At 43.8% G+C, this 17,834-nt stretch overlaps 2 pseudogenes across 2 annotated transcripts in view; one reads left to right on the top strand and one right to left on the bottom strand.

Annotated features, from left to right (window-relative positions):
* LOC144805942 (uncharacterized) overlaps positions 1-9,943 on the top strand; it is a 68,716-nt pseudogene extending 58,773 nt beyond the window's left edge. Inside the window, exon 2 of the transcript XR_013605635.1 lies at positions 5,985-9,943. The product of XR_013605635.1 is annotated as an uncharacterized LOC144805942 (transcript). The remainder of the gene's footprint in view (positions 1-5,984) is intronic.
* The window catches only part of LOC144805939 (uncharacterized), a 372,336-nt pseudogene that overhangs the window by 118,532 nt on the left and 235,970 nt on the right, over positions 1-17,834 (bottom strand). The window lies entirely within an intron of this gene.

Raw genomic sequence — 17,834 nt, 5'->3', positions numbered from 1 at the left:
TTTGTGTGTATAATGGAAAATTGTCAGTAAAAAGATTTTTTAAAAAAAGGAATGTGGCAGGCTTACCAAACAAATTGGCCTGCCCAGAGTGGGGCACCTTTGTGGACGGCAGCGATATATATGTATTCCAAGAAACCTGGGCTAGGAAGGAACAATACAAAGTGGGTTTTGCAGCATATAATATTCCCGCACGGTGGGGAGGCAAGGGATGACCATCGGGGGGCCTCACCATTTGGGTTGGCCTACACTTGGGCTGCTCGGGCGAGATTATCCCGACCCACTCCGATGATATTCAGTGTGTTCTCCTGTCCTGGCAAAACCTCTACAAACTTGCCATCGTAAACGTCTACTCACGCCCAACAAGCGTGGCAAGCGAGTCTAAAACCATTGAAGAGATATCATTCTTCCTTGCCTCCCTTGGTAGGGACATACATTACTTGGTGGCCGGGGGCCTGAATTGCTACTATGAGCCACTTAGTGGTCTAAATGAGGGAGCCCTGACGGGCGAGGATGAACACTGGTGAATTCTGCCTTGCCAGTCCCCACATCCGAAGTCCTGGTCCCCTCTGGCCATTCAGATTACGACCCTAACTCTGAATAATTCTATCAGGGCTTGCAACGATTGCATGCCATCTGACATTCCGTCCAAGTGTACCTTTAACAAAAGTGGCCATGAGTCAAGACTGGACTACATTATGGTGGAGGCATGTTTATGGCCGAAGGTCGTTGACTTCGAGGTATTGTTTAGGGTGGACAGTGATAACAATGCACTGAGTCTGAGGATAGAGTGCCCACGGCCCTAGGCAAATGGAAAAGAAACAGGCCTGGACACGGTAGAAGGGTTGGCCATAACCAACAACAGAAGCAGAGTTAATTGGGATAGACTGGTCGCATCACGAGATGCACTACCTAAACTATATAGTGCAGTTGTACCTTTCTTCGAGAAGGTGGGCTCTTTAATTTCTCAGCCCGTGGTACCAGACTTTAACGATAACATGCAGTGCGTGTACCAGGATCTAGTAGCCTGCCTAACAGAATTTCTTAATCCCCCGGGCTCCAACAGGAGGCGTAGGATGCCTCTTTCTACGTGGTACAACGCCTCTTGTAGGAAGGTAAAATCAGAGCTTATCGGGGCCCTTAAAGATGGGAGAGATAAAACAATTATTCGCTCCCTAAGATCACAATACAAAGAAATAATGAACCATGCTAGGAAGGAGTGGGATATGGACAAATGGTCTAATCTCTCCTCCTCATTAGATGCTAGAGATGCACGTAAATTCTGGGCTATAGTCAGTACAGGGTCAAGAGAGCCTAGATCCGCAATTGAACCCAATATAGAGGCGGGGTCTGGGAGCTCCATTTTAAGTCCCTATACACAGTAGTTGCAGATCTAGAAAGTCCACTGGTACATACATCTAGACTGGGGGAAGGCGATGAGCATGAATTCTCAGTCGAAGAAGTCTTTACTGCCATAGGGAATTTGGCCATGGGTAAGGCCCCTGGCCTAGACAGGCTCCCCGGTGACTTATTCAGGGATCAATCGTTGATTTGGGCCCCTTACTTCTGTGCCCTTTTCAACACGATTTTGGGAGGTATGGAGATACCAGGTACTTGGTTGGAAGAGGAGATTGTCCCAGTCTTTAGGAAGGGCTCTCCTCTGCTCCCAACCAATTACAGGCCCATTAGCCTCATAGATGTGCCTCAAAAAACCTTCCCCCGACTACAAGAGTGGATTGAGGAGCATGATATCCTCAGTCCCTATCAGGCCGGATTTAGGAAAAAAACATCTACTGTGAACCAGATTTTCCGCCTCATAATGCTATTCTGGAAGACGGCCATACTGGAGGGTGGCAGCCTCTATATGGTCTTCGTGGACCTCTGGTCCGCGTTCGACCTAGTACCTAGGTGCAAACTGTGGGCGGTGCTCTTGTACATGGGAGTTCCAAACGCAATACTAGTGGTACTGATAAGGCTGCATACACAAAACTATGCACAGGTTAGATGTGGGAGGGATGGGGTGTTGTCGTCCCGGTTTCCAGTTTCCAGGGGGGTGAGGCAGGGGTGCGTCCTGGCACCAACCCTGTTCTGCCTTTATGTGAATGGTGTCATATGGCACTTGGATGCAGTTCCCAACAACGACGCACCCAGATTGGCAGGCAGGAGGGTGCTAGCGATAATGTTTGCCGATGACACCCTCCTGCTTTCCAAGTCCCCCATGGGGATCCAGCGTGTGCTGGATGGATTTATCGACTTTTGCCATTGCCGTGGACTGGAAGTCAATGCCGATAAGACTAAATTTATGATTTTCAGTCCTCCGGCATTCATCCTCCCAACTCCGCTCCTGGGCATGGTTAGATTGGAGAGGGTACAGAATTTTCAATACCTGGGGGTGACGATCAATGAAAATCTTTCCTGGGGTCCCCAACAGGTGAAATCTCAACTCAAACTTTCCCAACTAGTGGGTGGCATCCTTAAAATGACAAATACGTCTACATTCAAGCCAGTGAGCCCCGCCTTGGAGATCTACAAGGTTAAGGTGAGGGCATTGGCCCTTTATGGTGGGGCACTCCTGTAGACCGGGAATTGTTAATGTGGAGAATAAGTTTAAGGCAGTTACTTGCACTCCCACACAGCACTCCTCTCCTCCCACTGAGATTGGACTTAGGACTGAGTTTTAGCCAGGATAAGCAAGCTCTGAAACCTTTGGGGTTTTGGCGCAGGCTATGGATAACCCCAGAACTGTCCAATTATAGTCTTGAACTAAAGGATGTCCTGTGTCATGGTAGAGCAGCAAAAATCCCCTGGCTTGCATTCGTGAAAAACAAACTAGGGAAAATGGGAATATCGGACCTCTGGTATGATCCAGACCGGGCATGCATGGGGGTTTCAGGCAAAATGCTTGCAAAGTCCTTCATGGATCACAAACAGAATATATGGCTGCATGACTCCAAAGCTGGCTCTTTGACAACAACCTTTTTAACACTCAAACACTCTTATGCCTTTGAGGAGTTTTTGAATGTTATCTATCCAGTAGGAGCAAGGAAGCTTTACATCCAATGGAGGCATGGAACACTGCCACTAGGGGCATTTGTAGGCAAGTGGTTGACTTCCACGAGCAAATCCTGTCCTGGATGCGGCGCGACCAAGGAGGATGAACTGCACAGGCTCTTCTTCTGCCCCGCTTACAGAAAGGCCAGAAAGCATTGGCTGGTACCCCTATGTAAGAATTTGGGATTTGATAAATGCTCTGTTGCAATGAGTGTTTAAGACTGACACATCACCACATATAGTGTTTGCACTCTCAAAGTTCCTTTTAGCAATGTGGTTCATAAGATGTTCCCTCATCAGAGCGGTACCCAGGGTTGAATCTACATAGTGATTGCATAATTCGCTTGATAATCTGCTTTTATGAAATGATAATTTTATGTTTTTTGCTCATGTACACTGTTTTTACTGTAATCTTTTATGACTGAAAAAATGTCGAAATAAAGATTCAATGAATAGTAAGAAGGTTGAGTCCTTTCTTTTAGCCGTGGAGCAAAAGCTGCTTGTTGTAGGGGACTACCGTCCCCACAACCAGTCCATGAAACTACTGACTAGAGTAGTCAGTTTCCAGTAACATGTCCCTGAACACCTACTAGCTCTTCCTTCTATGTTTGTGTTCCTTCTGAGCCCCTCCTTCTCCCCTTGGACCCACCAACGATGTTTGGTCTCTGTGTAAAGGCGCTTTCATGTACTAGATTCATGTGAGGTGCAGAGCCCATTTCAGGTGTCTCCCTTGTATCTATGTAGCCTCTAAAGTTGTGTGCTGTTCCATAACGTTAGTGACAATGTGCATTCTCTCCTCTCACTGTATGCCCCGCCGCTGCTGTTTAGAGTCACTCCTTGTATTGAAATTCTTTGTAAAGCAGATGCCACTTATAGGGAAGATTATAATCTCTCTGACACCACTTGGTACGTAATATCCCATACATGGGCCCAACAAAAACCAGACTCTGCATGATTTACTATATGGTAATACTTCCCTAAAATATTGCTCATTTTGCCCATGCTTCAGTTCATATAAAACTAGTCTTTGCCCTCCCACCCTCTTGTCCACACAGTACCCTGGATCCCGCCAGCTATTACATGCTCACCTCTCAAGAGAACTTACAGATAGAATAGAAGTTTTCTTGCTGGTGGACACGGAGCACATCTGTTAGTAACTCCACTGGGTGCAATCCTATTGGTGCCTGGCCTGTGTTATTGCATTGCTTGCATTAGATTCTCCACGTGCCTGGCCTGTGTTATTGCATTGTTTGTATCAGATTCTCCACGTGCCTGGCCTGTGTTATTGCATTGTTTGCATCAACCCTAGTGCCTGGCCTGTGTTATTGAATTGTTTCCACCAACCCTGGTGCCTGGCCTGTGTTATTGCATTGTTTGCATCAACCCTAGTGCCTGGCCTGTGTTATTGCATTGTGTGCTTCAGATTCTCCTAGTGCCTGGCCTGTGTTATTGCATTGTCTGCATCAGATTGTCCTAGTGCCTTACCTGTGTTATTGCATTGTTTGCCTCAATCCTAGTGCCTGGCCTGTGTTGTTGCATTATTTCATCAAACTATTCTAGTGCATGGCCTGTGTTATTGCATTGTTTGCGTAACGTTTTCCTAGTGCCTGGCCTATGTTATTGCATTGTTTGCGTTACATTTTCCTAATGCCTGGCCCATGTTATTGCATTGTTTGCATCAGCACTAGTGCCTGGCCTGGGGTATTGCATTGTTTGCATAAGATTCTCCTAGTACCTGGCCTGTGTTATTGCATTGTTTGCTTCAACCGTAGTGCCTGGCCTGTGTTATTGCATTGTTTGCATAAGGTTTTCCTAGTACCTGGCCTGTGTTATTGCATTTTTTGCATCAGATTCTTCTAGTGCCTGGTCCATGTTATTGCATTGTTTACATCAATCCTAGTGCCTGGCCTATGTTATTGCGTTGTTTGCATAAGATTCTCCTAGTGCCTGGCCTGTGTTCTTGCATTGTTTTCATCAGATTCTCCTAATGCCTTGCCTATGTTCATGCATTGTTGTCATCATATTCTCCTAGTGCCTGCTGTGTCATTGAATTGTTTAATCAGATTCCTTAGTGCCTGGCCTGTGTTATTGCATTGTTTGCATAAGATTCTCCTAGTGCCTGACGTGTGTTATTGCATTGTTTGCATCAGTTTATTCTAGTGCTTGGCCCATTTTATTGCATTGTTTGCGTCAGATTCTCCAAGTCCCTGGCCTATGTTATTGCATTTTTTTTTTTAGCAGAGTTTTATATACCGCAAACTTGACCCGAAGGTATCGGGTATCAGAGCGCTTTACACGAGCACCAGTTGCATTACATGAGGACACATTAATTTTTGTTAGGCACAGGGAGATTAAGTGATTTGCCCAGAATCACAGGATGTTGCGCATCCTTGCCGAGACGCGAACCTGGTTCCACAGATTTGAGGTCGACCATGCTCGCCATTAGGCCAACTCCTTTCTCCATTGTATTGAATTGTTGCATTGCATTGTTTGCATAAAATCCTTCTAGTGCCTGACCTGTGTTATTGCTTTGTTTGCATCAGATTCTCCTCGTGCTATTGCATTGTTTGCGCCAGATTGTCCTCGTGCCTGGCCTCTGACTGCAGGGACACTGCACTCTTCCTGCAGTTTGAATCTACTTCCTATTTATGTAGCAACAGACAGCACAGCATGTCTGCCAGAGATATTGTAAGGTCAGAAACAGTACATAGGTAAGTAGGTATGATGGAAATCAAACTGTTGAGTAAGATTTTCAACAAAGAAGCTGCTTTGATAGACGGCAAAACATCCATGTGCAAACATCAGCAGTAGGTCAATGGTACATGGAATGATAATGGTAGATTGATTTACACTTCTGTGCAGTACGTGTCACTTATTATTCTTTTCTTCCACTCTCATTGGATTGTAGTAATTTTAAATATCTTTACATCCAAGAGAAAACCATCCTTGAATGTATGAAATGACCATCTATAATGAAGCTAATGTTGTAAGTCTTCAATAATAGCAGAAATAATGAGCTACAGTATTCAGCAAAACATCAGTGCAGTCAGCGACAGAGGAACCTGCACACAAACAGACAGATCCCGGATGAAACATCAAGGGCAGTTCAGTGATTGTAAGAGGCTGAGCTGTGCACCTGCATGCCACGAGACGAAGAAATGACCACTACAAAATTAAGGCAACAACAATAACCAACAACCTCCTGTATAAACAAGAGTACAACACCAGCTTTGATCGTGGGATCAGTATAATGTGATTACGGCAGAGCTCTGTTTTCTAATATAATGACAAGCCATCATTTAGTACTCTAGGTGAATTGTAAGCTCTTTCTGGGTAACTCACAACAGCCAGAGAAAAGCCCAACAGAGCGGAGCCAGACAATTGACGGGTAAAGGAAGGAGGAGTTCTTGTATCTACAATACAACAGACTATCGCAATTTGCACTGGCCAAAAGGAAGATACATCTTTACCCGCAAGCGTGCATAGCCATAATCCAATCTAAAGGCACAATCACCTACAAAGACACCTTCTACGTATTAGGAGTGTGACAAATATTTGGTGGCTATTGCATTTTATTGTTAAAACAGAAATCAAATGTGTAAAATACCGCACACATATAAAGTGTGTGAGAAAAAACACAAGTGCTTTATCAGCCATATTGGCCCATCAGGAAATACAGTCAAGGGATATAGACAAATATATACCCAACCCACAAACACTAACCAAGAAAGAAGACTGACACACATGCAGCAAGAGCTTTAGTTTGTCATCACTACTCAAGCTTCATCAGCACACGAACACAGGACAAAAACCTTTCAAGTGCAGTGAATGTGTAAAGAGCTTTAGTCACTTATCAAACGTCCAAATTCAAAAGCGAATACACACAGGAGAAAAACCATTCAAGTGCAGTGAATGTGTAAAGAGCTTTAGGCGATTATCAGTGCTTCAAAGTCATCTGTGAACACACATGGGGGAAAAACCATTCAAGTGCACTGAATGTGCAAAGTACTTTAGTAACTTATCAGAACTACAAAGACACCAGCGAACACACACAGGGGAAAAGCCATTCAAGTGCAGTCAATGTGTGAAGAGCTTTAGTCAGTTATCAAGCCTACGAAGACATCAACGAACACACACAGGGGAAAAGCCATTTAAATGCAGTGAATGTTTAAAGAGCTTTAGTCGATTATCAGTGCTTCAAAGCCATCAGCGAACACACACGGGGGAAAAACCATTCAGGTGCACTGAATGTGCAAAGTGCTTTAGTGAGTTATCAAACCTTCGAAGACATCAGCGAACACACACGGGGGAAAAGCCATTTAAATGCAGTGAATGTGTGAAGAGCTATAGTCAATTATCATCCCTACAAATTCATCAGCGAACACACACGGGGGACAAACCCTATCATTGTAGTGAATGTGACAGTAGTTTTCGTGACTCTTCAGCATTAAGGAATCATCAGCAAACTCACACAGGAGAAAAACGATTCAAGTGCAATGAATGTGGGAAGAGCTTTAGTCGATTATCAGACCTACAAAGACATCACCGAACACACACAGGGGAAAAGCCATTCAAGTGCAGTGAATGTGTAAAGAGCTTTAGTCAATTATCATTGCTTCAAAGCCATCAGCGAACACACACTGGGGAAAAGCCATTTAAATGCAGTGAATGTTTAAAGAGCTTTAGTCGATTATCAGTGCTTCAAAGCCATCAGCGAACACACACGGGGGAAAAGCCATATAAATGCAGTGAATGTGTGAAGAGCTATAGTCAATTATCATCCCTACAAATTCATCAGTGAACACACACGGGGGAAAAACCCTATCATTGTAGTGAATGTGACAGTAGTTTTCGTGACTCTTCAGCATTAAGGAATCATCAGCAAACTCACACAGGAGAAAAACGATTCAAGTGCAATGAATGTGGGAAGAGCTTTAGTCTGTTATCAAGCCTTCAAAGACACCAGCGAAGACACACATGGGAAAAGGCATTCAAGTGCAGTGAATGTGCAAAGAGCTTTAGTCGCTTATCAAACCTCCAAACACATCAGCGAATACACACAGGGGAAACACCATTCAAGTGCAGTGAATGTGCAAAGTGCTTTAGTTGCTTATCAAACCTCCAAACACATCAGCGAATACACACAGGGGAAACACCATTCAAGTGCAGTGAATGTGCAAAGTGCTTTAGTCACTTATCACAACTTCAAACACATAATCGAACACACACAGGGGAAAATCAAATTCAAGTGCACTGAATGTGCAAAGTGCTTTAGTCATTTATCAAGCCTACAAAGTGATCAGCGAGCACACACGGGGGAAAAACCATTCAAGTGCAGTGAATGTGTGAAGAGCTTTAGACAGTTATCAGACCTACAATGTAATCAGCAAACACACACGGGTAATAAACCCTATCATTGCAGCGAATGTGACAGTAGTTTTCGCAGCTCTTCAGCATTAAGGTGCCATGCCATCAGCGAACTCACACAGGAGAAAAACCATTCAAGTGCAGTGAATGTGCAAAGTGCTTTAGTTGGTTATTACAACTTCAGAGTCATCAGCGAGCACACACGGGGGAAAAACCCTATTATTGTAGTGAATGTGACAGTAGTTTTCGCTTCTCTTCAGCATTAAGGTATCATCAGCAAACTCACACAGGAGAAAAACCATTCAAGTGCAATGAATGTGGGAAGAGCTTTAATTGATTATCAGAGCTACAAAGTCATCAGCGAACACACAGGGAGAAAACATAGAAGGGCGCTGAAAGTGTGAAGGACTTTTGATAGAAGACCCGACTAGCAGTAAAGAAGAAAAACAGATAACAGTATTTTCAAAGTTAGAAAAGTGTTTGTTTCCAGAGATTGCTCACTTGCGTACACAAAGATAAGCAACATGATGCACCAGGATACACATTTGGAGGCGAGCACAATGTGGATTAAAAGGAAAGAAACATTCTTAATTTTTATTGGGTGAAGAAGAGATGCAAAGAAAAAAATGAAATCGCACCTGATCACACTTCCTGTAAAAAGCAACACTGAACAATACTGGGACTAACAATGGTATTTTCAGCTAACTTGTGGGATTAGTGATAAAACCTATAAACCCAACACACCCAAAGTAGGCATGTCAGGGCTCTGGAGATGGAAGCTTCATTGGTAAAATGTATGTATTACTTTTAACAAATGCCACTGCAGTATATGTAATAAACTAAAGCGAAACACAGGTGTTCAAGAAATAACCTATTTTTAGATATAAAAGAGCATATAAAACTTTATAAATACAAAAATATACATTGTTTTTAAGTAACATTTGCTGAACCTTTTACACACTGTTATCGGTTGATTGATCAGCTCGGGCCTTATAACTGAGTGTGAACCGCGGCTCCTCCCCGACTTGGCTCTCCCTATTCATTTTGCGACTTGCTAAACTCTACTTTTTACCATAATTGAGCAACTGTAAGCAGCAGACTCTGTTTGAGGAATGTGGTGAAATAGTGAAATTCCACATCAAAAGCATATATGTGCCAGGACAATCTGTTGGACTCCGAGCAAATCGTCTTCCACACTGATTGTCCTTTGTCCTGAAATGTGCCTCAGGATTTGTCATATGAATGCCAGCAGTGACATTCATGATGCTAAAGCTAACAGGAGTGTGTGGGAGATAGAGAGGGGGAAAGATACAGAGAGCGAGAGAGACAAAGAAAGGGGGTGAAAAAGAAAAAGAAATGGAAGGAGGGGGAACGGCAGGTGATTTGTTTTCAAATAGAAGAAGCAGCCGAAAACTTGTCAATGTGTGACATCACCATAGAAATGGGCTGAATACCCGTGAATTTATATAATTATTTTGAATATCTATAGACCCATGTCATTTAATAAACAGGGCACAAATAAGGAAAATAGTGAAGGAGCCCATTATCATATGCAAATCACAATGATGTCACAAGTAGTGACGTCACAAGAAGTGATATCAGGCCCTTATAATAATTTTCACATGAAAGATCGACGGCCTGTTTTAAAAACAAAAAGCAAGAAACATAAAATATTCTAAAAAGAAGATTTTGGTATCAGTTTTTATAAATGATGTGTTTTTCCCACTATCAGTTTGTAACTAAACTCGGAAATGACTGAAAGTGTAAATATTTTTAAACAGATATGTGGAACTTGTAACTTACATTTTTAAACAGTTTTCAGCGAATAAATCAAAAGTGCTTTTAATTTGTGTTTGTTTCCTGACGTTCTTTATCCAGCCCCTAAGCCCCAAAGTGTTTCACATTTACAGTGTATTAAGCAATAGAGGGGCGGATTTCTCTGTTCCTCTCATGCGCCACTCACACAAATAAATAAAGGGATCACTGCTAGTGGGACGGACAGTTACAAACACTCTGAGGCCTGTGTCTGCAGATGCAAGAAACAAAGTAACAATTCCAAGTCGCAGGCTAAAGAGCTAGGTGGAACTGTGTCCCTTTTCTAGATAATAGTGGGGGCACCCCTTCAAACTGTGTCAACCCCCGACTTGTGCCGTGCTGAAAAAGCAATAGTGAATTTGAGTAATTTACAATGAATTGAAATGAGAGAAAGAGAAGAAGAGAGCGAGGTGCAGGACATATTGAAGAAATAGAAAAAAGAGACACAAGATTTTACCCTGTTCTGTGTACTAGCACTTTACGTAAACAAGTTATGCTGTGCGTTGTGAACAGGCTGTCACCCCCTTTGTATGTAAATGAGCTTCTGTAACCAGACACCCCAGGCTCCCATCTCTTCTAGCGTGGATGATAATGTGAGCACTGTAAGGTGATCACAAACAAGGGCTCTACTGAGAAATAATTGGCTTCCAGGTCTCACAGCTGTGGTTATGTAGTTCATTATTAGTTAATTTACTTTAATGTGCAGCAATTCTACAGGTTACTTTTTTTCAATATATCGCTTTATATCGATTGTTGCTCTCCATCAGTTAAAGGTGAGGTTCGATGTAGGATTTGTTGTTAGTGTTCCTAGACCAGGTCTCAATCCCTTTGTCCTCGATTTGTCGGCATGTGTTTTGTCCACACACTGGTCTAGGATGGACCTTCTCAAGGTAGAAGGCGCTGTAATAGGAATAATAAATCAGATATATATGAAATTGTATGTAAACAAATATGTGCCTTTTAGTTATCAGGCACCACCAGACTCACATCTACACATGTAATTGAGCACCAGACTAAAGTGACTCCTCTCTATATAAATATGTTCCATCAGTAATCAGGCTGATGGTTCAGCTGATACTCACAGCAAATAAAGTATCTGGGATTGCGCGCATTGGACAACATTTTAATTGTTGAAGTTTCACACAATGTCGCTGATGTGCTCAGCTTATAAGGTTTGTGGATATTGTGCACTGTAACCAGAACACTGAAGTTCAAACCAGGTCAAAACATAGTACATACATAATGCAAAATGTCACTGCCCTTCCCTTCTTGTTGACATCTCCAGGAGTTCCTTCTCTCTCGTGGCTGAAGAGAAAGAAGGTTTTCACACATTATGCTCGTGTCTGTGGCACTTCCTTAAGCGCATAGAGGAAAGCCTCATGGTTAATGCATTTGTTTTGCTCTGAGGGACAAGAATTCTTTGAACACCTTCCTGAACTCTCTGATAGGACTATGCCACTCTTAATGAATATGAGATCTTCATCAAAAAGCTTGACTTGCACTACCTCCCCAAAGTTTGTACTGTCCTTGTACGATATCACTTTGGGAGAAGGATGCAAAGGCAGGATGAGTCAGTCAAACAGTACATAACTAACTTGCATAATTTGGCTTCCATGTGCAATTTTGGTGCAGCTTAAGAGGAGTGCATAAGAGATCAGTTCATGTTGGGATGCGCCCTTGGCAAAACGAGAGACGCCCTGTGGAAAAAAGACATGGAATTGCTTCAAGAAGTGCTGACCATAGCCAAAAGTCCTGAGCATTCAAAAGCGTGTGTTGATGTCATACACAAAAACAGTTCAGGTGATAAAAACGAGAACATTGATGTGAAGGTGCTGGTGGATAGAATCGTTAAACACAAATCAAGCACCACTTTAAATCCCTATTACGCAAATAATTTTCAGGGGAAGATCTTCAGGTGTGGCAACCCTGGTCAAAGGGCCAACTTTAAAGACTGCCCATGCTGGAAGGCCATGCGCAAAACTTGTGAGAGAAAAGGTCACGTTTCAAAGAGCTGCAGAACGGGCAACAAGCATGAAAAAGTCATGGAAGTTGATCTTTATGAAGAATATTTGGAAGGAATCAATGTTCTCCCAGTCACCGGGAATGCTGATGATTGCCCTCAGGAGCTAGTTTTGAACAATGATGCTCCTGTGAGCATGCTCTTCGACTCTGGGGCCAAGGTAAGACTAGCCCCCAAAACATTTAATGAGCGTTATCGGCTGGGCAAAGTCACCCTTTTGAAGCCAGACATTAGACCAAAAGGTTAAGGTGTGGTGACTATTGAGTTGCTGCGTTATTTCTGGGGCACAATTGACTTCAAAGGGAGAGTCATCCCTGGTAAAATATATGTCTTGATGAAGCAGGACTCGCTCATAAGTTGGTCCCATCAACGTGATCTAAATATCTGCCTTGATCCTAATGAGAATCTTTCTGTCTGCCTAAAAGAATTTCCACCAGTTGGGGTTGTTAGTAATGCTAATTGAGACTGGATCAAGGAATTCCCTGAGGTCTTTGCTGGTGAACTGGGTTTGTCTCAAACATTATACATCGGATAAAGGTCAAATCTAACGCTGTTCCAAAAACAGTTAAGGTCAGGAATGCACCTCTGTTAGTAAGGGAGAGCATGAAAGTTCAATTAGACAATCTCTTAGCCAAGTGGATCATTCGAGAAGTTGAAGCAACGGAGTGGGTCTCTCCTGTTGTTATGGCCCGCAAAGCTAATGGGGAGGCTGCCTCTGTGTTGGCTCGAGGGTGCTCAACAAAGCAGTTATTGTTGATCATTGCCCTTTACCCAACATAACTAAAATGCAGTTATTTTTTCTCCTTGGACTTGACCTCCGCCTATCACCAGGCCAGGCTTCACTCCTCTTCAGAACATTCAGAACGTTCACTCCTCTTGCCAGGACATTACCTCCTTTGTAACACCCTTTGGTACCTTTAGATTTCTAAGAATGCCTTTCGGACTGATTTCTGTGGCCTCATTTTTAAAGAGGGTGATGGAGGGCATTCTTGGAGGCCTTCAGTGTGTCAAGGTGTACCCAGATGATGTGCTCATCTCTGGTGTGGATTTTGAGGATCATAATGGGAGGCTGAGGTCAGTATTGAAGAAGTTACGTGATGCTTACCGCACCCTTAGGGCTGACAAGTGCAAATTTAATGTCAAAGAAATAGAGTACCTAGGGCATTTTGTGTCCCCTGCAGGCATCAAATCCAAAAAGTCATTGGTAAACACCCTTTGAAATTTGGCCACCCCTATAAACAAAGAAGAGTTTGTAAAGTTTCTGGGCATGGCTGAATTTTATCACAAGTTTGTTCTGAACTTTGCAGGGAAAACCTCTTGTTTGAGGTCTCTCCTCCAGATGGGAAGCACATTTGTTTGGTCCAAGGGCAGGGAGGAACAGATGATGTTGAGTGGTTTGAAGGTGAAGAACTGGAGGAATGAATTAATGTGTGTGCGATTAGTTAAGGGTTGATATTCGTAAGTGAGTGGAGGGAACATCGCATGATCTATTTAGATTTGCTGAAAGTCCTCACCATGGTCACAGGTAGCTTGTGTGAGAAGAGGGACTGTGGAGAGGTCCTCGAAGTCTTTGGCAAGTTATGGAAGATCTGGCAGTGGGGGGGAGGGGGGGTCTCCTCATGCATGGTAGTAAGTTGGTTGCACCCCTTCCAGTAATGGATAAGCTAGTAAAGAGTGCTCACGCCTCGCACATGGGCATTGCCAAGACAAAGGAAAGGATCAAGTAAGCATATTGGTGGCCTGCCATGGATGTACATGTAGAGAGGTTAGTGCGTGAATGTGCTGAATGTGCGTGTTGTAACACGATATTTATGTGCAGGATGCAACCCATGGTTATTAGGGAACAGGCTACTGGTTCGTGGTGGACATTTCTGTAGATATTTTGGGACCTGTGTAGGAAGGTGGAATCTGACTACATGGTTGCCCCCACTTTTTTCTGGGTGTTTTGATGGTTTTTGACTTAGTTTGGCTGGGATCCTGCTATTCATGGCCCCAGCCTATCTGCTTTCTCTCTAAATTGATTCCATGTACTATAGGTAAACTCCAGTTTGGTTACTGGGGTACCCTTGTGAGTCCCTAGTATATGGTATACTAGGTAATAAGGGCATAGGTACCCCAGCGGCCTACCAGGGGCTGCAGCATGTATTATGCCACCCCTGGGAAGCCTTCCAAAATGACACCACAGGACTGCTACTGCAGCCTGGGTAAGGTGGTGCAGGCACCCCTTACTAAGATATAGGTTACCTATATCTACCTTAAATCACTACACATAGAGACCTATCAGTCACCCCTATGGCAGGCCTTATCAATCCTGAAGGAAGGGTGCTTGGTTTCATGTGAGAGGGTGCCTATGCATGAGCAGGGCCCCTCTGCAGCCTTTGGAACCTATTCTCTGGGGCTGTCCTGTAATGCAGCCTAACCATCTACTCTTAAGTGCATTATATCCTCGCTGAAAATGCTAACTTTGGTCTGGTTGCATGGAAACATGTCGTGTTTGGTGGAATCCTACCCCCCCCCCCTCCCCACCCCCGCCAGGTCTGGCAGCAGCGGTAGAATTCCACCCTTCTAGAGAGAGAGACATGTACACACCTGTATACCCGGTACCAGTTTAAAAGAGATCTGGCATCACAAAATGGATGCTGCAGCCACAGACACAAGTCTGGCCTCCTGCTGCTGACCGATACTCCGGCAGGGGATGCCTGGAGAATAGGTTTCCTGTCGCAGGGAGCTGTAACCACCTCCCAGACAGGCTTTAGTGTATTGGGGCTGGGTGGGTGCACTCTGAAAGTGCTTTGAAGTCTGCACTGGGGACACATTTGGTGTCCCTATGCATAGTCCAATTCCAACCGGTTGCAGGGGCTACCAGCCCCCACTCTGGCACGAAACTGGACAAAGGAAATGAGTGTAGCCACCCCTCTTTCCGAACCCTCCCATAGATACATTAGTAACTTGTTAAACGCCTCAGCTATACAGATCTGGTCTAGTGATGGATCCTGACAGATTTTTATGCCCTCCGGGTTAGCCAAAACAAAAGTCATGAAAAGAGTGATCACATCGACCTTCTCCCATTTCAAAGTGATGCCATTGGATCTACTTATAATTGGTTTGGGAAATTTGGGGCCGTTTTGGGACTAAGGCACCAGCCATAACAGACCACTGGACAGTGTGGCAGGATCACTAAATTCAGTGAAGTTAGTTTTTGGTTTTGAAAGCCTTGAATTTAGGATCTCAGATTAGATGATATAATCTAGAGTAGATAGATATTCACCTCTATGAAAAGTTGGAAAGAAAGTCCCCGTGTGTGTCTCTATAGCGTTATGGATCAAAAGTTACCATTTCACTAGTATGGTATTGAGGACGTTCCCCTGAGTGTCGTGATGAAAATAGGGGATACAGACATTTTTGTGATCCAAAATTCCACATAGCTCTGCAGAATTTCGAGAGCAAGGTTTCAAATTAAAATCTCTCAACCAAATTACATATAGGGGTTTGAGATGAGACTCCACTAAATCCTCTAACAAATTATCCAGAGATTGGGGTACCACTACTGGGTCTAAAAAGTTGTTATTATAATAGTTTACCAATAATAGATCCCAGGTGTCAGTGCCTTTAATAACCAGAAAATGAAAATTTGGAGAAGTATTTATATATGTCTGGACTTTAAGTGCCACCACGTTGGAAATCAGTGTTAATAAGACACCCCTGGGCCTAATCCCTGTAGATGGTAAGACCAAAGTTTGAAAAGACCTATATCCATCGATGTATATTGGGTCTGTCTCCCAGGTTTCTTGGATAAGGATAATCTGGTAATTGGACAGAACAGAAAGCCATTCCTCATTGTTACGCTTGCTGCTGTATCCAGCTATGTTCCAGGATGCAAAAGAGTATGTTAGGTCTGTGTGTCCCTAATAAGAGATAAATTAGTGCATTGGTCGGGAGCTGATATGTGTGAGACAGCACAACTCTGATGTTCCTTTCCCGCGGTAAGAGCTGGCAAACATCCATTTGCTTCACCCCTTCAAACTGTATTCTGTTAGACAACTGGTTTTCACCCGTATGTCAATCAGAAGAATCTAGACCTGATAAAGGGCAAATCTATTGGAGGTGGAATAATGTACAGGATTAATCATTGGAATCCTGTTCACATGTGGATGGCGATCTGAAACTGTATGCTGGACCCCTCCCAGATGCAGGGTTTGTAGTTTATACAAGAAATCCAGAGGTGAGGAGACGATCATAGTAAATAGGTTCGGATCAGCTATGGGTTGTGAGAGTAAATCTCTTACCAAATGGGGGCTGTCAAAGTTTAAAACAACACAATCGCCTTCATAAGATTTTGGAGAAGGGCCCACCCAAGAGGTTCTTCACGCCATTAAGAGATGGTTCCGTATCAGAGGTCCTGGCCTCATGTGAATGTTTAACCAGTGGTGTGCTTCGGGCATGAGCTGGGTGATAGATTCACTTTGTGAGAAATTAAGAGCAGGAACATTCAATAAAACTAATATAGATGGGCGCGCTGTGGGTGGGAGATCAAGGTATTGAGGTTTAGAATATTTCTGCGTGAGATCAAATGATGGCTACTTGACATATCTTTGAATGGTTTTTCCAGAGCCCTCAGGAGGGTTAGGGATAACCAATCTGATCACAGGTTTCTGAGAGGTGGGTGTTACAGATAGTGGGAAGGGAGTGTTGATAGGTTCACTTGACAATAACTGAATGCCCCCTCTTTGTAGTGTCCCTACTTGCGGGACACACCCTTGATTGACCACGACTAATGATCATCCTGACTGAGAACAAAGGGTACAAACAAGATTATTTGTGGTGTGCATAGGGTGTAATAGTTGTTATTGTGTAAGGGGTGGCTGTGTTGGAACTTTACTGGGGCCTAGTAACTCCTCCATTTTTTGTTCAATATTATCCAATTATGATAATATCAGGCTAATTAATAGAGAGAGTCTTCCAATGGGACCAGCGACCGTGGGAGTTCATAAACATCAGAACCTGTCTTAGATCTTGGTTGTTGAGGAGATGATTTCCTGAGTTTCTTTGCTCAGGTTGAGGGAGATTCTTTAGTGGGACCTTTCTTCCTCTTACCGTTCGTAGTCAGAAAGGGAGGGGGCTTGGGGACAGTGAGGTTAGTGAGTGCGGGAGGGAGGAATGTCAATAACAGGTGCAGTGATATTTGATGGGAGGTCACAATGTTCGGCAGCCCCCTGAATGTTAGGCCGTGACTTGGGCTCGATACTGAGTTCTGAGGAAGCAGGTGTACTGGTAAACAGTACTGTAAGCCCATCATTGGAGCCGTGGGCACCGTCCCCCAGAGAGAGTCTGCGCTCCGTAAGGGCTATCTCTTTAGATATGGCATTAGTAGCTTTGGCAAAAATGAGTTAATAATAGAGATAGTTAGACAAGAATTCAGGGTTGGATCTTTCATACCCAGCTTGATGCAGGCTCCAGACGACCTGAACTACTGGGGTTAGAGGGGTGTCCCAGCCCAGCCTCCTCCGGACTTTGACAGGCGTATATGGGCCCACCCTTGGCCAGCGAGCATCTCGTGCCGCAGGAGTCACAGGAGCCCGAGCTG

This window comes from Lissotriton helveticus (assembly GCF_964261635.1).
Source record: "Lissotriton helveticus chromosome 1_1 unlocalized genomic scaffold, aLisHel1.1 SUPER_1_unloc_34, whole genome shotgun sequence".
Lineage (NCBI taxonomy): Eukaryota > Metazoa > Chordata > Amphibia > Caudata > Salamandridae > Lissotriton > Lissotriton helveticus.
The sequence above is the reverse complement of the archived record's forward strand: the minus strand, read 5'-3'. Positions and strand labels throughout refer to the sequence as shown.